Source organism: Oncorhynchus masou, chromosome 24 (genome assembly GCF_036934945.1).
Source record: "Oncorhynchus masou masou isolate Uvic2021 chromosome 24, UVic_Omas_1.1, whole genome shotgun sequence".
In the NCBI taxonomy this organism is placed as follows: domain Eukaryota; kingdom Metazoa; phylum Chordata; class Actinopteri; order Salmoniformes; family Salmonidae; genus Oncorhynchus; species Oncorhynchus masou.
In genome coordinates, this window is record NC_088235.1 from 997,565 (window position 1) to 1,018,673 (window position 21,109).

General features: G+C 51.4%; 1 pseudogene; it reads right to left on the reverse strand.

Moving 5' to 3' along the window:
- The window catches only part of LOC135511789 (receptor expression-enhancing protein 3-like), a 71,734-nt pseudogene that overhangs the window by 38,270 nt on the left and 12,355 nt on the right, over window positions 1-21,109 (reverse strand).

Sequence of the window (21,109 nt, forward strand, 5' to 3'; positions counted from 1 at the left end):
TAGGCCTGAATCAGCATGTTGTTTGTGCAACTGTCTTATAAATTAAAGAGGTAAACGCAAAGCAAGAATATATGTTAGCTACATGAAGTAGTTATGACAACACGTTCAATCTAGCCAAAGATTATAGTTCCTACCCTGTCACAACTCCTCCCTGACAATTTCATTCGTTGTCTCAGTCAAACACTGTATTAAAAGTGCCCAATTATATTTTTACTATATAATTATAATATACATTCTATTCCCATGATTCCAACAGTTAAACCAAGTGTTTCGCTCTAAATCTCAAGTCAAATTGCAACATTTGGTTCAAAATAAGGCCCAGATGACTAGCCCATATAATGCAGGCCTATGGGAACAGTGGAAATTCTCAATATGCAGAAATCGAATTTACATTTTTTTTTTTGCTATAATCGTGATATGTGTCATTATCGGGATATGTGAGATTTTGGCCATAATCGCCCAGCCCGAGATCTGAGGCATTTCTTCATGCTCCAGTAAAATATATCTCTATCATTATTACCTCAGAGAGCTGCCACTAGTAGTGCTGTGCCCCTAGAGACAGACTGCATGGCAGACAAGATTGGTAGAAAGACAGATCAACACCAACGTTAGAACACAGTCAGGAGGACAGAACAACAAGAAGAGACTAGGAGGAGGGGGAAAGTAGAGCCATAGAAGACCTGATCAATTGGCTGGTTTGATAGAGGCAGAGTAGAGACATAAAATATTTGTCTTTACAAGCTCCAGGAAGAGACAGTGAGAGAGGCTGCTGGATGCAGAGTCAAGGTTATATGCGGTTTCTGACTTTGTGTTGAGAGATAGGACATAGAAAGAAGGCAGTCTATTGTTGCTTTATCCAGGCCTGGACCGAGACTCTGTCTCAGCTAGCATGCTCAGGTTGTTTATCCAGGCCTGGACCGAGGCTCTGTCCCAGCTAGCATGCTCAGGTTGTTTATCCAGGCCTGGACCAGCTAGCATGCTCAGGTTGTTTATCCAGGCCTGGACCAGCTAGCATGCTCAGGTTGTTTATCCAGGCCTGGACCAGCTAGCATGCTCAGGTTGTTTATCCAGGCCTGGACCAGCTAGCATGCTCAGGTTGTTTATCCAGGCCTGGACCGAGGCTCTGTCCCAGCTAGCATGCTCACGTTGTTTATCCAGGCCTGGACCGAGGCTCTGTCTCAGCTAGCATGCTCAGGTTGTTTATCCAGGCCTGGACCGAGGCTCTGTCCCAGCTAGCATGCTCAGGTTGTTTATCCAGGCCTGGACCGAGGCTCTGTCTCAGCTAGCATGCTCAGGTTGTTTATCCAGGCCTGGACCGAGACTCTGTCTCAGCTAGCATGCTCAGGTTGTTTATCCAGGCCTGGACCGAGGCTCTGTCTCAGCTAGCATGCTCAGGTTGTTTATCCAGGCCTGGACCGAGGCTCTGTCCCAGCTAGCATGCTCAGGTTGTTTATCCAGGCCTGGACCGAGGCTCTGTCCCAGCTAGCATGCTCAGGTTGTTTATCCAGGCCTGGACCGAGGCTCTGTCCCAGCTAGCATGCTCAGGTTGTTTATCCAGGCCTTGACCGAGGCTCTGTCCCAGCTAGCATGCTCAGTTTGTTTATCCAGGCCTGTCTCAGCTAGCATGCTCAGGTTGTTTATCCAGGCCTGGACCGAGACTCTGTCTCAGCTAGCATGCTCAGGTTGTTTATCCAGGCCTGGACCGAGACTCTGTCCCAGCTAGCATGCTCAGGTTGTTTATCCAGGCCTGGACCGAGGCTCTGTCCCAGCTAGCATGCTCAGGTTGTTTATCCAGGCCTTGACCGAGGCTCTGTCCCAGCTAGCATGCTCAGGTTGTTTATCCAGGCCTGTCTCAGCTAGCATGCTCAGGTTGTTTATCCAGGCCTGGACCGAGGCTCTGTCCCAGCTAGCATGCTCAGGTTGTTTATCCAGGCTCTGTCTCAGCTAGCATGCTCAGGTTGTTTATCCAGGCCTGGACCAGCTAGCATGCTCAGGTTGTTTATCCAGGCCTGGACCAGCTAGCATGCTCAGGTTGTTTATCCAGGCCTGGACCGAGGCTCTGTCTCAGCTAGCATGCTCAGGTTGTTTATCCAGGCCTGGACCGAGGCTCTGTCTCAGCTAGCATGCTCAGGTTGTTTATCCAGGCCTTGACCGAGGCTCTGTCCCAGCTAGCATGCTCAGGTTGTTTATCCAGGCCTGGACCGAGGCTCTGTCCCAGCTAGCATGCTCAGGTTGTTTATCCAGGCCTGGACCGAGGCTCTGTCTCAGCTAGCATGCTCAGGTTGTTTATCCAGGCCTGGACCGAGGCTCTGTCCCAGCTAGCATGCTCAGGTTGCTTATCCAGGCCTGGACCGAGGCTCTGTCCCAGCTAGCATGCTCAGGTTGTTTATCCAGGCCTGTCTCAGCTAGCATGCTCAGGTTGTTTATCCAGGCCTGGACCGAGGCTCTGTCCCAGCTAGCATGCTCAGGTTGTTTATCCAGGCCTGTCTCAGCTAGCATGCTCAGGTTGTTTATCCAGGCCTGGACCGAGGCTCTGTCCCAGCTAGCATGCTCAGGTTGTTTATCCAGGCCTGGACCGAGGCTCTGTCTCAGCTAGCATGCTCAGGTTGTTTATCCAGGCCTGTCCCAGCTAGCATGCTCAGGTTGCTTATCCAGGCCTGGACCGAGGCTCTGTCCCAGCTAGCATGCTCAGGTTGTTTATCCAGGCCTGTCTCAGCTAGCATGCTCAGGTTGTTTATCCAGGCCTGGACCGAGGCTCTGTCCCAGCTAGCATGCTCAGGTTGTTTATCCAGGCCTGGACCGAGGCTCTGTCTCAGCTAGCATGCTCAGGTTGTTTATCCAGGCCTGGACCGAGGCTCTGTCCCAGCTAGCATGCTCAGGTTGTTTATCCAGGCCTGGACCGAGACTCTGTCTCAGCTAGCATGCTCAGGTTGTTTATCCAGGCCTGGACCGAGGCTCTGTCCCAGCTGGCATGCTCAGGTTGTTTATCCAGGCCTGGACCGAGGCTCTGTCCCAGCTAGCATGCTCAGGTTGTTTATCCAGGCCTGGACCGAGGCTCTGTCCCAGCTAGCATGCTCAGGTTGTTTATCCAGGCCTTGACCGAGGCTCTGTCCCAGCTAGCATGCTCAGGTTGTTTATCCAGGCCTGTCTCAGCTAGCATGCTCAGGTTGTTTATCCAGGCCTGGACCGAGACTCTGTCCCAGCTAGCATGCTCAGGTTGTTTATCCAGGCCTGGACCGAGGCTCTGTCCCAGCTAGCATGCTCAGGTTGTTTATCCAGGCCTTGACCGAGGCTCTGTCCCAGCTAGCATGCTCAGGTTGTTTATCCAGGCCTGTCTCAGCTAGCATGCTCAGGTTGTTTATCCAGGCCTGGACCGAGGCTCTGTCCCAGCTAGCATGCTCAGGTTGTTTATCCAGGCTCTGTCTCAGCTAGCATGCTCAGGTTGTTTATCCAGGCCTGGACCAGCTAGCATGCTCAGGTTGTTTATCCAGGCCTGGACCAGCTAGCATGCTCAGGTTGTTTATCCAGGCCTGGACCGAGGCTCTGTCTCAGCTAGCATGCTCAGGTTGTTTATCCAGGCCTGGACCGAGGCTCTGTCCCAGCTAGCATGCTCAGGTTGTTTATCCAGGCCTGGACCGAGGCTCTGTCCCAGCTAGCATGCTCAGGTTGTTTATCCAGGCCTGGACCGAGGCTCTGTCTCAGCTAGCATGCTCAGGTTGTTTATCCAGGCCTGTCTCAGCTAGCATGCTCAGGTTGTTTATCCAGGCCTGGACCGAGGCTCTGTCTCAGCTAGCATGCTCAGGTTGTTTATCCAGGCCTGGACCGAGGCTCTGTCTCAGCTAGCATGCTCAGGTTGTTTATCCAGGCCTGTCTCAGCTAGCATGCTCAGGTTGTTTATCCAGGCCTGGACCAGCTAGCATGCTCAGGTTGTTTATCCAGGCCTGGACCAGCTAGCATGCTCAGGTTGTTTATCCAGGCCTGGACCAGCTAGCATGCTCAGGTTGTTTATCCAGGCCTGGACCAGCTAGCATGCTCAGGTTGTTTATCCAGGCCTGGACCAGCTGGCATGCTCAGGTTGTTTATCCAGGCCTGGACCGAGGCTCTGTCCCAGCTAGCATGCTCAGGTTGTTTATCCAGGCCTGGACCGAGGCTCTGTCCCAGCTAGCATGCTCAGGTTGTTTATCCAGGCCTGGACCGAGGCTCTGTCCCAGCTAGCATGCTCAGGTTGTTTATCCAGGCCTGGACCGAGGCTCTGTCCCAGCTAGCATGCTCAGGTTGTTTATCCAGGCCTGGACCGAGACTCTGTCCCAGCTAGCATGCTCAGGTTGTTTATCCAGGCCTGGACCGAGGCTCTATCCCAGCTACCATGCTCAGGTTGTTTATCCAGGCCTGGACCGAGGCTCTGTCCCAGCTAGCATGCTCAGGTTGTTTATCCAGGCCTGGACCAGCTAGCATGCTCAGGTTGTTTATCCAGGCCTGGACCGAGGCTCTGTCCCAAATCTGTTTCCCTACCCCAGGTTTCAGATTTCTGCCTATTTTCTTCTCGCAAAAATCACACTGATAAAAAAAAAAACTTTTGGATGTTCTTAGTCCATAATGTGGAGACCACTTTGGAGGTCTGGAAAAAATCTAAGATATATGTCAATTTTGGGGTGTTGATACGCTTTAATTCAAGTGCAAGAAACTTGTATGGTTAGCGGTGTTCCTGTAGCACGTGATGGCCGAGTTTGCTAAAAAAAAAAAAATGGCCACTTGATCGACGCAAATAATCATCTCATTCTGGCAGGTAGGCAGAGGCTACTTTGTAGTTAACATTTAATAGAAACAGTTTTTTTTTTGGAAAGCCTTTCCATCTACCAGAAGACGGTGATCATGAATTGCATCATCGCTAACTGGTAGACCAACACACACAGGCATTCCTGTGTCCTTTCAGAAAGTTGTAGGGAAAATACCAAATCCCTGATACATTTTGTTCATATGTTTTGATTAACTGGGTTCAAACCAATATATGTTTTCTAATAAATTCAATACATTTGTTGATGTCCTACAAAGGTCAACACATTTTAGAATATTGTTGAATTCCGTTTTAAAATGCCTGGATTCCGTCCTCATGGCAGACTTTATAGGGCTCCACACTAGCATGTTCCTATTGTTAGTCACAAACAGTCAGCACCCGGACACAATACCAGCACATCAATCAGATGCGTCTGGCTTCAACAGACAAGACCGATGCCTCCATGGAACTGTCTCTGAAGCAACAACAGTCCTATTAAGAGTAGAGGAGAACAAACACTAGTCCCTCTGTGTTGAATCTTGATGACACAGCCCAGGGACTGGCACGTGCTGCTCTGTGCATGGTTGTGAGCCCAGTGACTGACACGTGCTGCTCTGTGCATGGCTGTGAGCCCAGGGACTGGCACGTGCTGCTCTGTGCATGGCTGTGAGCCCAGGGACTGGCACGTGCTGCACTGTGCATGGCTGTGAGCCCAGGGACTGACACGTGCTGCTCTGTGCATGGCTGTGAGCCCAGGGACTGGCACGTGCTGCTCTGTGCATGGCTGTGAGCCCAGGGACTGGCACGTGCTGCTCTGTGCATGGCTGTGAGCCCAGGGAGTTAGTATATTCAGATAGCTAGGTGGGACAACCACATATCACAGTAGTTAGTATATTCAGATAGCTAGGAGGGACAACCACATATCACAGTAGTTAGTATATTCAGATAGCTAGGTGGGACAACCACATATCACAGTAGTTAGTATATTCAGATAGCTAGGTGGGACAACCACATATCACAGTAGTTAGTATATTCATCTTCAGATAGCTAGGTGGGACAACCACATATCACAGTAGTTAGTATATTCAGATAGCTAGTTGGACAACCACATATCACAGTAGTTAGTATATTCAGATAGCTAGGTGGGACAACCACATATCACAGTAGTTAGTATATTCAGATAGCTAGGTGGGACAACCACATATCACAGTAGTTAGTATATTCATATAGCTAGGTGAGACAACCACATATCACAGTAGTTAGTATATTCAGATAGCTAGGTGGACAACCACATATCACAGTAGTTAGTATATTCAGATAGCTAGGTGGGACAACCACATATCACAGTAGTTAGTATATTCAGATAGCTAGGTGGGACAACCACATATCACAGTAGTTAGTATATTCAGATAGCTAGGTGAGACAACCACATATCACAGTAGTTAGTATATTCAGATAGCTAGGTGGGACAACCACATATTACAGTAGTTAGTATATTCAGATAGCTAGGAGGGACAACCACATATCACAGTAGTTAGTATATTCAGATAGCTAGGTGAGACAACCACATATCACAGTAGTTAGTATATTCAGATAGCTAGGTGGGACAACCACATATCACAGTAGTTAGTATATTCAGATAGCTAGGAGGGACAACCACATATCACAGTAAGTACATTTTCCCTCAAAGTATCATATTAGCAAAGTCAGCGCCAGTAACAAGGGGGGGGGGGGGTGGAGGGGGGCTCGTGCAGTACTTGCCTTGACAGCTGCGGAGACAGCTGCAGTAGCAGCTATACTTAGGCCCTGCTTGCCGAAGGTCACCATGGTCTCGTAGCTGCGCTCCTTGGCCTGGACAATGTACTCATCTATCTCCTGGTGACAACAACCGTCACAGAGACAAACAGAGAGTCAGTGCACAGAACAACAACTATAGTATGCAACAACGTGTCAAAACCCATGACAACACAGAAGCTAAATATCCTGTCATGAACTGGTCATTTTACGCGTCAGCCAGCTTTCTTCGTAGAAGGAATACAAACAAGGATAGGACTCAAACGTATTCTTCTGTTGCTTGACGAGGCTTCATATTCAAAACACATTCAATACACAGTTACAGTGCTCAGTCAGTCGGTCTTACCCTCTCTCTTGAGGACAGTAGAGGATGGAGACACTTCCTGTAGATGAGACTAGCTCCTCTGGTGTAGGGAGACAGCAACCAGATAACAAATGCGATCTTAATCTCATAGTACAGGGGGAACCTAGAGAGAGACACCACATTACAGTATTAACCTAGAGACCAGATATCTCATAGTACAGGGGGAAGGAACCTAGAGAGAGAGACCAGATATCTCAAAGTACAGGGGGAAGGAACCTAGAGAGAGACCAGATGTCTCATAGTACAGGGGGAAGGAACCTAGAGAGAGAGACCAGATGTCTCATAGTACAGGGGGAAGGAACCTAGAGAGAGAGACCAGATGTCTCATAGTACAGGGGGAAGGAACCTAGAGAGAGACCAGATATCTCATAGTACAGGGGGAAGGAACCTAGAGAGAGAGACCAGATATCTCATAGTACAGGGGGAAGGAACCTAGAGAGAGAGACCAGATATCTCATAGTACAGGGGGAAGGAACCTAGAGAGAGAGACCAGATATCTCATAGTACAGGGGGAAGGAACCTAGAGAGAGAGAGACCAGATATCTCATAGTACAGGGGGAAGGAACCTAGAGAGAGAGAGACCAGATATCTCATAGTACAGGGGGAAGGAACCTAGAGAGAGAGACCAGATATCTCATAGTACAGGGGGAAGGAACCTAGAGAGAGAGACCAGATATCTCATAGTACAGGGGGAAGGAACCTAGAGAGAGAGACCAGATATCTCATAGTACAGGGGAAGGAACCTAGAGAGAGAGACCAGATATCTCATAGTACAGGGGGAAGGAACCTAGAGAGAGAAACCAGATATCTCATAGTACAGGGGGAAGGAACCTAGAGAGAGAGACCAGATATCTCATAGTACAGGGGGAAGGAACCTAGAGAGAGAGACCAGATATCTCATAGTACAGGGGGAAGGAACATTGGGTTACGGCATTGGGTTACGGTTAGGGAAAGGGTTAGCGTTAGGGAAAGGGTTAGCGTTAGGGAAAGGGTTAGCGTAACGGTTAGGGAAAGGCATTGTGTTACGGTTAGGGAAAGGGTTAGCGTTAGGGAAAGGCATTGGGTTAGGGTTAGGGAAAGGGTTAGCGTTAGGGAAAGGCATTGGGTTACGGTTAGGGAAAGGGTTAGCGTTAGGGAAAGGCATTGGGTTACGGTTAGGGAAAGGGTTAGCGTTAGGGAAAGGTATTGGGTTACGGTTAGGGAAAGGGTTAGCGTTAGGGAAAGGTATTGGGTTACGGTTAGGGAAAGGGTTAGCGTTAGGGAAAGGCATTGGGTTAGGGTTAGGGAAAGGGTTAGCGTTAGGGAAAGGTATTGGGTTACGGTTAGGGAAAGGGTTAGCGTTAGGGAAAGGTATTGGGTTACGGTTAGGGAAAGGGTTAGCGTTAGGGAAAGGCATTGGGTTAGGGAAAGGGTTAGCGTTAGGGAAAGGGTTAGCGTTAGGGAAAGGCATTGGGTTAGGGAAAGGCATTGGGTTAGGGAAAGGCATTGGGTTAGGGAAAGGGTTAGCGTTAGGAAAGGCATTGTGTTGCGGTTAGGGAAAGGGTTAGCGTTAGGGAAAGGCATTGGGTTAGGGTTAGGGAAAGGGTTAGCGTTAGGGAAAGGCATTGGGTTACGGTTAGGGAAAGGGTTAGCGTTAGGGAAAGGCATTGGGTTACGGTTAGGGAAAGGGTTAGCGTTAGGGAAAGGTATTGGGTTACGGTTAGGGAAAGGGTTAGCGTTAGGGAAAGGTATTGGGTTACGGTTAGGGAAAGGGTTAGCGTTAGGGAAAGGCATTGGGTTAGGGTTAGGGAAAGGGTTAGCGTTAGGGAAAGGTATTGGGTTACGGTTAGGGAAAGGGTTAGCGTTAGGGAAAGGTATTGGGTTACGGTTAGGGAAAGGGTTAGCGTTAGGGAAAGGCATTGGGTTAGGGAAAGGGTTAGCGTTAGGGAAAGGGTTAGCGTTAGGGAAAGGCATTGGGTTAGGGAAAGGCATTGGGTTAGGGAAAGGCATTGGGTTAGGGAAAGGGTTAGCGTTAGGGAAAGGCATTGTGTTGCGGTTAGGGAAAGGGTTAGCGTTAGGGAAAGGCATTGGGTTACGGTTAGGGAAAGGCATTGGGTTACGGTTAGGGAAAGGGTTAGCGTTACGGTTAGGGAAAGGGTTAGCGTTAGGGAAAGGGTTAGCGTTAGGGAAAGGGTTAGCGTTAGGGAAAGGGTTAGCGTTAGGCATTGGGTTAGGGTTAGGGAAAGGGTTAGCGTTAGGGAAAGGGTTAGCGTAACGGTTAGGGAAAGGCATTGGGTTACGGTTAGGGAAAGGGTTAGCGTTAGGGAAAGGGTTAGCGTAACGGTTAGGGAAAGGCATTGTGTTACGGTTAGGGAAAGGGTTAGCGTTACGGTTAGGGAAAGGGTTAGCGTTAGGGAAAGGGTTAGCGTTAGGGAAAGGGTTAGCGTTAGGGAAAGGGTTAGCGTTAGGGAAAGGGTTAGCGTTAGGGAAAGGGTTAGGGTTAGGGAAAGGGTTAGCGTTAGGGAAAGGCATTGGGTTAGGGTTAGGGAAAGGGTTAGCGTTAGGGAAAGGCATTGGGTTACGGTTAGGGAAAGGGTTAGCGTTAGGGAAAGGTATTGGGTTACGGTTAGGGAAAGGGTTAGCGTTAGGGAAAGGCATTGGGTTAGGGAAAGGGTTAGCGTTAGGGAAAGGGTTAGCGTTAGGGAAAGGCATTGGGTTAGGGAAAGGCATTGGGTTAGGGAAAGGCATTGGGTTAGGGAAAGGCATTGGGTTAGGGAAAGGGTTAGCGTTAGGGAAAGGGTTAGCGTTAGGGAAAGGCATTGTGTTGCGGTTAGGGAAAGGGTTAGCGTTAGGGAAAGGCATTGGGTTACGGTTAGGGAAAGGGTTAGCGTTAGGGAAAGGCATTGGGTTACGGTTAGGGAAAGGGTTAGCGTTAGGGAAAGGCATTGGGTTATGGAAAGGGTTAGCGTTAGGGAAAGGCATTGGGTTACGGTTAGGGAAAGGGTTAGCGTTAGGGAAAGGCATTGGGTTACGGTTAGGGAAAGGGTTAGCGTTAGGGAAAGGCATTGGGTTACGGTTAGGGAAAGGGTTAGCGTTAGGGAAAGGCATTGGGTTATGGAAAGGGTTAGCGTTAGGGAAAGGCATTGGGTTACGGTTAGGGAAAGGGTTAGCGTTAGGGAAAGGCATTGGGTTACGGTTAGGGAAAGGGTTAGCGTTAGGGAAAGGCATTGGGTTACGGTTAGGGAAAGGGTTAGCATTAGGGAAAGGCATTGGGTTACGGTTAGGGAAAGGGTTAGCGTTAGGGAAAGGGTTAGCGTTAGGGAAAGGCATTGGGTTAGGGAAAGGCATTGGGTTAGGGAAAGGCATTGGGGAAAGGCATTGGGTTACGGTTAGGGAAAGGGTTAGCGTTAGGGAAAGGGTTAGCGTTAGGGAAAGGCATTGGGTTAGGGAAAGGGTTAGCGTTAGGGAAAGGCATTGGGTTACGGTTAGGGAAAGGGTTAGCGTTAGGGAAAGGCATTGGGTTACGGTTAGGGAAAGGGTTAGCGTTAGGGAAAGGTATTGGGTTAGGGTTAGGGAAAGGGTTAGCGTTAGGGAAAGGCATTGGGTTACGGTTAGGGAAAGGGTTAGCGTTAGGGAAAGGCATTGGTTACGGTTAGGGAAAGGGTTAGCGTTAGCGTTAGGGAAAGGCATTGGGTTACGGTTAGGGAAAGGGTTAGCGTTAGGGAAAGGGTTAGCGTTAGGGAAAGGCATTGGGTTAGGGAAAGGCATTGGGTTAGGGAAAGGCATTGGGGAAAGGCATTGGGTTACGGTTAGGGAAAGGGTTAGCGTTAGGGAAAGGGTTAGCGTTAGGGAAAGGCATTGGGTTAGGGAAAGGGTTAGCGTTAGGGAAAGGCATTGGGTTACGGTTAGGGAAAGGGTTAGCGTTAGGGAAAGGCTTTGTGTTAGCGTACCGTCGTCCACTGCTATTCATTTTCTGCCAGTCAAATATACACAAATATACAATCCTATTAACAAGCCAACATGACACTCCTCATTAAATCTGAACAACAAATTATAAATCTTAATGAGATTTAATTGAGATTCAGCCTGGATTATTTTCGGCATAGTGTGTTGATCAAAGACAACACGGAAAACTACAGCGAGGTCTGTACTCAGGCCACAGCGAGGTCTGTACTCAGGCCACAGCGAGGTCTGTACTCAGGCCACAGCGAGGTCTGTACTCAGGCCACAGCGAGGTCTGTACTCAGGCCACAGCGAGGTCTGTACTCAGGCCACAGCGAGGTCTGTACTCAGGCCACAGCGAGGTCTGTACTCAGGCTACAGCGAGGTCTGTACTCAGGCTACAGCGAGGTCTGTACCCAGGCTACAGCGAGGTCTGTACCCAGGCTACAGCGAGGTCTGTACCCAGGCTACAGCGAGGTCTGTACCCAGGCCACAGCGAGGTCTGTACCCAGGCCACAGCGAGGTCTGTACTCAGGCTACAGGGAGGTCTGTACTCAGGCTACAGCGAGGTCTGTACCCAGGCTACAGCGAGGTCTGTACCCAGGCCACAGCGAGGTCTGTACTCAGGCTACAGCGAGGTCTGTATTCAGGCTACAGCGAGGTCTGTACTCAGGCTACAGGGAGGTCTGTACCCAGGCTACAGGGAGGTCTGTACCCAGGCCACAGGGAGGTCTGTACTCAGGCCACAGCGAGGTCTGTACTCAGGCTACAGCGAGGTCTGTACTCAGGCTACAGCGAGGTCTGTACTCAGGCTACAGCGAGGTCTGTACTCAGGCCACAGCGAGGTCTGTACCCAGGCCACAGCGAGGTCTGTACCCAGGCTACAGCGAGGTCTGTACCCAGGCCACAGCGAGGTCTGTACCCAGGCTACAGCGAGGTCTGTACCCAGGCTACAGCGAGGTCTGTACTCAGGCCACAGCGAGGTCTGTACCCAGGCTACAGCGAGGTCTGTACCCAGGCTACAGCGAGGTCTGTACCCAGGCTACAGCGAGGTCTGTACCCAGGCTACAGCGAGGTCTGTACCCAGGCCACAGCGAGGTCTGTACCCAGGCTACAGCGAGGTCTGTACCCAGGCTACAGCGAGGTCTGTACTCAGGCTACAGCGAGGTCTGTACTCAGGCTACAGCGAGGTCTGTATTCAGTCTTACCAGGCTACAGGGAGGTCTGTATTCAGTCTTACCAGGCTACAGTGAGGTCTGTGATTGTCTCCACTACGGTGTAGAGAGCAAACACAATCCAGTACATCATCCAACGGACCTGTTGGAACAGAGCAAGAGAGAGATAATCAACACCTCCTACATGTTACAGTATGCTAGACATACACCTGTTGGAACAACAAATAGATATACTTTGGAACAGATTTCTTAAATTAAAAATCACTTGGAGCTGATTGGTTGGTGTTTTACAGTGTTATGTCCAAAAAGAAGCACCAGGGAACTCTGCAATAAGGTGTGAGAAGCTCAGTACAGGACTACAGACTAACAGGCTCCAGGCTAACAGGCTGCCAGGCTACAGGCCAACAGGCTACAGGCCAACAGGCTACAGGCCAACAGGCTACAGGCCAACAGGCTACAGACCTACAGGACTACAGGCCAACCGGCCACAGGCCAACAGGCTACAGGCCACAGACCTACAGGCCACAGACCTACAGGCCAACCGGCCACAGGCAAACAGGCTACAGACCTACAGGCCACAGACCTACAGGCCACAGACCTACAGGCCACAGACCTACAGGCCACAGACCTACAGGCCACAGACCTACAGGCCAACAGGCCACAGGCCAACAGGCTACAGGCCAACAGGACTACAGGCCACAGACCTACAGGCCACAGACCTACAGGCCAACCGGCCACAGGCAAACAGGCTACAGGCAAACAGGCCACAGACCTACAGGCCACAGACCTACAGGCCACAGACCTACAGGCCAACCGGCCAACAAGCTACAGGCCAACAGGCTACAGGCCAACAGGCCACAGACCTACAGGCCACAGACCTACAGGCCACAGACCTACAGGCCAACAGGCCAACAGGCTACAGGCCAACAGGCCAACAGGCTACAGGCCAACAGGCCAACAGGGCTACAGACCAACAGGCTACAGGCCAACAGGCCAACAGGGCTACAGACCAACAGGCTACAGACCTACAGACCAACAGGCCAACAGGCTACAGGCCAACAGGCCAACAGGCTACAGGCCAACAGGCCAACAGGCTACAGGCCAACAGGGCTACAGGGCTACAGACCAACAGGCTACAGACCTACAGGCCACAGACCTACAGGCCACAGACCTACAGGCCAACAGGCCAACAGGCTACAGGCCAACAGGCCAACAGGCTACAGGCCAACAGGCCAACAGGCTACAGGCCAACAGGCCAACAGGGCTACAGACCAACAGGCTACAGACCTACAGGCCACAGACCTACAGGCCAACAGGCCAACAGGCTACAGACCTACAGGCCACAGACCTACAGGCCAACAGGCTACAGGCCAACAGGGCTACAGGCCAACAGGCTACAGGCCAACAGGCCAACAGGGCTACAGACCAACAGGCTACAGACCTACAGACCAACAGGGCTACAGACCAACAGGCTACAGACCTACAGACCAACAGGCCAACAGACCAACAGGCTACAGGCTACAGACCAACAGGACAACAGGCTACCATCCAAAGCAAGCATTCCTCCCTCTTAGACCGACTTAGAGAGGAGATACCTATCCAACAAGCCATGGGCTCTGAGAAATGACATGTCAACTTGTTCTAGCTAAATTATTCCTCATGTCTAACTAAAGCCTTGTTCACACAGCAGGCCTTAAGGCTAAAACCAGTTTGGTAGGCAGTCTCTCTCTCAAATACAGCTGTTGAAAATGTTATTTTATTATAACACACAAAGCAAAAGAAAATAAGCATCATTGTTGCTTGTGCTGCATTGACCATGCAGACTGAACGCATGCGTCTCGTGGTCAAGAGACAACAAATGCGCTCCTTGAGTGACAGGGGGCGGGGCTAGGAGAGCGAGAGAGAAGACTCAAGTAGTGTAGTAAACTATAAAAGATGGATGTTACACAAGGTGTATCACATTTAACAAACCAAACATTCAAATACCGGTATAGAAGGTAGCGTAAAAACTCAGTGGTCTGTGCATCAATACCTGTCTATAGTCATATACCGCCCAGCCCTATCTACGTGGAATGAAGGAAAACATGTTTAAAAAGAGACAGAGGAGAGGAGGGAGAGACGAGGGAGAGAGACAGGGGAGAGAGACAGGGGAGAGAGACAGGGGAGAGAGACAGGGGAGAGAGACAGGGGAGAGAGACAGGGGAGAGAGACAGGGGAGAGAGAGGAGAGGAGAAAGGGCTGAGGAGAGGAGGGAGAGACGGAGGAGAGGAGAAAGGGCTGAGGAGAGGAGGAGGGAGAGACAGAGGAGAGGAGAAAGGGCTGAGGAGAGGAGGGAGAGACGGAGGAGAGGAGAAAGGGCTGAGGAGAGGAGGGAGAGACGGAGGAGAGGAGAAAGGGCTGAGGAGAGGAGGGAGAGACAGAGGAGAGGAGAAAGGGCTGAGGGAGAGGAGGGAGAGACAGAGGAGAGGAGGGAGAGACAGAGGAGAGGAGGGAGAGAGACGGAGGGAGAGGAGAAAGGGCTGAGGAGAGGAGGGAGAGACAGAGGAGAGGAGGGAGAGACAGAGGAGAGGAGGGAGAGACAGAGGAGAGGAGGGAGAGACAGAGGAGAGGAGAAAGGGCTGAGGAGAGGAGGGAGAGACAGAGGAGAGGAGAAAGGGCTGAGGAGAGGAGGGAGAGACGGAGGAGAGGAGAAAGGGCTGAGGAGAGGAGGGAGAGACAGAGGAGAGGAGGGAGAGACAGAGGAGAGGAGGGAGAGACGGAGGAGAGGAGAAAGAGACGGAGGAGAGGAGAAAGAGACGGAGGAGAGGAGAAAGGGCTGAGGAGAGGAGGGAGAGACAGAGGAGAGGAGGGAGAGACAGAGGAGAGGAGGGAGAGACGGAGGAGAGGAGGGAGAGGCTGAGGAGAGGAGGGAGAGACAGAGGAGAGGAGGGAGAGACAGAGGAGAGGAGGGAGAGACAGAGGAGAGGAGGGAGAGACGGAGGAGAGGAGAAAGGGCTGAGGAGAGGAGGGAGAGACAGAGGAGAGGAGGGAGAGACAGAGGAGAGGAGGGAGAGACGGAGGAGAGGAGAAAGGGCTGAGGAGAGGAGGGAGAGACAGAGGAGAGGAGAAAGGGCTGAGGAGAGGGGAGAGAGACAGAGGAGAGGAGGGAGAGACGGAGGAGAGGAGGGAGAGACAGAGGAGAGGAGGGAGAGACAGAGGAGAGGAGGGAGAGACAGAGGAGAGGAGAAAGGGCTGAGGAGAGGGGAGAGAGACAGAGGAGAGGAGGGAGAGACGGAGGAGAGGAGGGAGAGACAGAGGAGAGGAGAAAGGGCTGAGGAGAGGAGGGAGAGACAGAGGAGAGGAGAAAGGGCTGAGGAGAGGAGGGAGAGACAGAGGAGAGGAGAAAGGGCAGAGGAGAGGAGAAAGGGCTGAGGAGAGGGGAGAGAGACAGAGGAGAGGAGGGAGAGACGGAGGAGAGGAGGGAGAGACAGAGGAGAGGAGAAAGGGCTGAGGAGAGGAGGGAGAGACAGAGGAGAGGAGAAAGGGCTGAGGAGAGGAGGGAGAGACAGAGGAGAAAGGGCTGAGGAGAGGAGGGAGAGACGGAGGAGAGGAGGGAGAGACAGAGGAGAGGAGGGAGAGACAGAGGAGAGGAGGGAGAGACAGAGGAGAGGAGGGAGAGACAGAGGAGAGGAGGGAGAGACAGAGGAGAGGAGGGAGAGACAGAGGAGAGGAGAAAGGGCTGAGGAGAGGGAGAGAGACAGAGGAGAGGAGAAAGGGCTGAGGAGAGGAGGGAGAGACGGAGGAGAGGAGAAAGGGCTGAGGAGAGGAGGGAGAGACAGAGGAGAGGAGGGAGAGACGGAGGAGAGGAGGGAGAGACGGAGGAGAGGAGAAAGGGCTGAGGAGAGGAGGGAGAGACAGAGGAGAGGAGGGAGAGACGGAGGAGAGGAGAAAGAGACGGAGGAGAGGAGAAAGAGACGGAGGAGAGGAGAGAGAGACGGAGGAGAGGAGAAAGGACTGAAGAGAAAGGGCTGAGGAGAGGAGACAGAGGAGAGGAGAAAGGACTGAAGAGAGGAGACAGAGGAGAGGAGAAAGGGCTGAGGAGAGGAGACCGATGATATTCTCATAAAGAACCTCTCCTAAACCTGTTAGCCACACACTCAATATAGCATTCCTGTAAAGCACCTGCTTGGAGCCCATCCTTCACAGTGCCCTGCTGCACGTCTCCACAGATCGGCATGTCAATGTGTTTGTTCCAGTCATAGGCAGTTAACTCTCATTCACATGCCTGGACTTGTCCTCAATACCTTTAGACCAGACATGGGCTGCTTTTCAAACTCATAAAAGACACCCTCGGGGGAACCCCCCCCACACACACACACACGTATGATGAAATCAATGATGTTGAAATAAGGGTTTGTGTACTTACATATTCCTTGACATTTTTGGTTTTCACTGCTTTGTAGGAATAGTATGCAGGATACAGGGTCCCGAAGACGAGCCTGTGTAGAGACCAGAGAAAAATGAAACTATCAGCGTCAAATCATTTACCACCAAAAGAGAGAACATATAAAAGGACACATTCAGTTAAACTAAAGCAGCAACAAGCCAGACACACCGAAAGCATCATAATCACAGGCTGCTAAGAGCTGCTGTACTGAACCAGACTCCTGAGTTTCCTGCCGTCCTCTATGTAGCCTGGTGTTAGGATGCACTACCACTCCCTACACATGGGGGGAGCTGCTGTCCTGAACCAGACTCCTGAGTTTCCTGTAGTCCTCTACGTAGCCTGGTGTTAGGATGCACTACCACTCCCTACACATGGGGAGCTGCTGTCCTGAACCAGACTCCTGAGTTTCCTGTAGTCCTCTACGTAGCCTGGTGTTAGGATGCACTACCACTCCCTACACATGGGGGGAGCTGCTGTCCTGAACCAGACTCCTGAGTTTCCTGCCGTCCTCTATGTAGCCTGGTGTTAGGATGCACTACCACTCCCTACACATGGGGGGAGCTGCTGTCCTGAACCAGACTCCTGAGTTTCCTGTAGTCCTCTACGTAGCCTGGTGTTAGGATGCACTACCACTCCCTACACATGGGGGGAGCTGCTGTCCTGAACCAGACTCCTGAGTTTCCTGTAGTCCTCTACGTAGCCTGGTGTTAGGATGCACTACCACTCCCTACACATGGGGGAGCTGCTGTCCTGAACCAGACTCCTGAGTTTCCTGTAGTCCTCTACGTAGCCTGGTGTTAGGATGCACTACCACTCCCTACACATGGGGGGAGCTGCTGTCCTGAACCAGACTCCTGAGTTTCCTGTGGTCCTCTATGTAGCCTGGTGTTAGGATGCACTACCACTCCCTACACATGGGGGGAGCTGTGTCTTTCACAACAGCCTCCTGGGTTTCCTGTGGTCCTCTACGTAGCCTGGTGTTAGGATGCACTACCACTCCCTACACATGGGGGGAGCTGCTGTCCTGAACCAGACTCCTGAGTTTCCTGTGGTCCTCTATGTAGCCTGGTGTTAGGATGCACTACCACTCCCTACACATGGGGGGAGCTGTGTCTTTCACAACAGCCTCCTGGGTTTCCTGTAGTCCTCTATGTAGCCTGGTGTTAGGATGCACTACCACTCCCTACACATGGGGGGAGCTGTGTCTTTCACAACAGCCTCCTGGGTTTCCTGTAGTCCTCTATGTAGCCTGGTGTTAGGATGCACTACCACTCCCTACACATGGGGGGAGCTGCTGTCCTGAACCAGCCTCCTGGGTTTCCTGTAGTCTTCTATGTAGCCTGGTGTTAGGATGCACTACCACTCCCTACACATGGGGGGAGCTGTGTCTTTCACAACAGCCTCCTGGGTTTCCTGCCGTCCTCTATGTAGCCTGGTGTTAGGATGCACTACCACTCCCTACACATGGGGGGAGCTGCTCTCCTGAACCAGACTCCTGAGTTTCCTGCCGTCCTCTATGTAGCCTGGTGTTAGGATGCACTACCACTCCCTACACATGGGGAGCTGCTGTCCTGAACCAGACTCCTGAGTTTCCTGCCGTCCTCTATGTAGCCTGGTGTTAGGATGCACTACCACTCCCTACACATGGGGGGAGCTGCTGTCCTGAACCAGACTCCTGAGTTTCCTGCCGTCCTCTATGTAGCCTGGTGTTAGGATGCACTACCACTCCCTACACATGGGGGGAGCTGCTGTCCTGAACCAGACTCCTGAGTTTCCTGTAGTCCTCTATGTAGCCTGGTGTTAGGATGCACTACCACTCCCTACACATGGGGGGAGCTGTGTCTTTCACAACAGCCTCCTGGGTTTCCTGTAGTCCTCTATGTAGCCTGGTGTTATGATGCACTACCACTCCCTACACATGGGGGGAGCTGTGTCTTTCACAACAGCCTCCTGGGTTTCCTGTAGTCCTCTATGTAGCCTGGTGTTATGATGCACTACCACTCCCTACACATGGGGGGAGCTGTGTCTTTCACAACAGCCTCCTGGGTTTCCTGCCGTCCTCTATGTAGCCTGGTGTTAGGATGCACTACCACTCCCTACACATGGGGGGAGCTGTGTCTTTCACAACAGCCTCCTGGGTTTCCTGTAGTCCTCTATGTAGCCTGGTGTTAGGATGCACTACCACTCCCTACACATGGGGGGAGCTGTGTCTTTCACAACAGCCTCCTGGGTTTCCTGTAGTCCTCTATGTAGCCTGGTGTTAGGATGCACTACCACTCCCTACACATGGGGGGAGCTGTGACTTTCACAAGAGATTTGATCCAACGTGCTCTTAATTTACATCCTGGTGTCCAAGCTTGTCCGGGGGGGGGGGGTTCAGTGGGGTTCTCCAGGAGAGAACACAACCCAGCATGCCCCAGTGAGTGGATGACCCACACCAGATGTAGAGCCTACACATGGTTGTATACCAAATGGCATCCTATGCACTACACATAAGCCCTCGTCAAAAAGTAGTCCACTGCCCCCTGAGCCCTCGTCAAAAAGTAGTGCACTGCCCCCTGAGCCCTCGTCAAAAAGTAACCCTACACATGGTTGTATACCTCTTTAAGGAATACCTAGGATAGGATAAAGTAATCCTTCTCACCCCCCCCCCCCCCCTTAAATGATTTAGATGCACTATTGTAAAGTGGCTGTTCCACTGGATGTCATAAGGTGTAGTCCACTGCCCCCTGAGCCCTCGTCAAAAAGTAGTCCACTGCCCCCTGAGCCCTCGTCAAAAAGTAGTCCACTGCCCCCTGAGCCCTCGTCAAAAAGCAGTCCACTGCCCCCTGAGCCCTCGTCAAAAAGCAGTGCACTGCCCCCTGAGCCCTCGTCAAAAAGTAGTGCACTGCCCCCTGAGCCCTCGTCAAAAAGTAGTGCACTGCCCCGAGCCCTCGTCAAAAGTAGTGCACTGCCCCCTGAGCCCTCGTCAAAAAGCAGTGCACTGCCCCCTGAGCCCTCGTCAAAAAGCAGTGCACTGCCCCTGAGCCCTCGTCAAAAAGTAGTGCACTGCCCCCTGAGCCCTCGTCAAAAAGCAGTGCACTGCCCCCTGAGCCCTCGTCAAAAAGCAGTGCACTGCCCCCTGAGCCCTCGTCAAAAAGCAGTCCACTGCCCCCTGAGCCCTCGTCAAAAGCAGTCCACTGCCCCCTGAGCCCTCGTCAAAAGCAGTCCACTGCCCCCTGAGCCCTCGTCAAAAAGCAGTCCACTGCCCCCTGAGCCCTCGTCAAAAGCAGTCCACTGCCCCCTGAGCCCTCGTCAAAAAGCAGTCCACTGCCCCATGAGCCCTCGTCAAAAAGCAGTCCACTGCCCCATGAGCCCTCGTCAAAAAGCAGTCCACTGCCCCATGAGCCCTCGTCAAAAAGCAGTCCACTGCCCCATGAGCCCTCGTCAAAAAGCAGTCCACTGCCCCATGAGCCCTTGTCAAAAAGCAGTCCACTGCCCCATGAGCCCTCGTCAAAAAGCAGTCCACTATATAGGGAATGCTGCCATCTGGGATGTACTCTGTGTGTTATATATAGGCCCTATAGGATTCTCTCTGCTCTGAGACTGGGCTGCAGTGAGGAGTCACTATGTATGTATGTACATACAATGCAGGTGTAAAATATTCAGACCCCTTGACTTTTTCCACATTTTGCTACGTTACATCCACATTAAAAATATATATACGTCCCCCTTCACTTCAATCTACTCATTCCAGGGTTCTTTATTCAAGGTCCCTTTATAAAAATGTAGCAAATTGATTCTCTGAAGAATTCACAGTGTTCTGGAGGCAAAGGTGGATCCAACCCAGCACTAGATGGGTGTACCTAATAAACTGGCCAACGAGCGTATAAGAGTGAAATTCTCTTCCTGTTCGTTTTATGTTTCATGGCCTCTGTCCAGGGATCCACCTCACTCGCCTCCATGACAGAGTTGATTGTGCTGTTGCCATAGAAACAGCAGAGGACTATACAGGGTCTCCAAGAATAGCCGTAGTTGGCTGCAGTCAGACAGTCCTTTCTCTAAGCCTCCAACAGGGAAGGAAGGAAGGGTGTAATTTGTAAAAGTCCTTCCATGTAACAGCTACTTGTTGAATTAAAAACGGTGGTCTGCTTAGTTAATAGGTGCCATTTTTCCTTAGATTTGTCTGCTGTTCTTAAATCAGCTTAATCTAGCGCCACCCACAACACAGACAGCAGGCAGTAGACACACCACAGAAGTAGATTTACACTGGGAAGAAAACGCCAACATCCCTTGCCACTGGACAGCAACGACTTCGTCCACCATTTAAAGTAAACATAATGATAAAGCATATCCATATTATCACAGCTCATCTCGTTCTTCCGTTTGAACAGGAGCTGCCCTGTAGGATATCAATAGGCTACCTACAGTATATTCAACTGTATTAGGTTGTGTAAGGAAACGGCTGTTGAGAGAGCATCGAGTTCAGTCAGCACTCCCAGACCATCACACCCCCAGGTAGCAGTAGATGAGCTCTCAAGGATACTCGGGAAGCAATTTCATGTTTGGAGATGATTAAATCGATTCGGTAAAACAACAGGTGTAGACTAACAGTGAAATGCTGACTGGCCGTTCCCAACAATGCAGAGAGAAAGACAGAAATAATAAATAAGAAT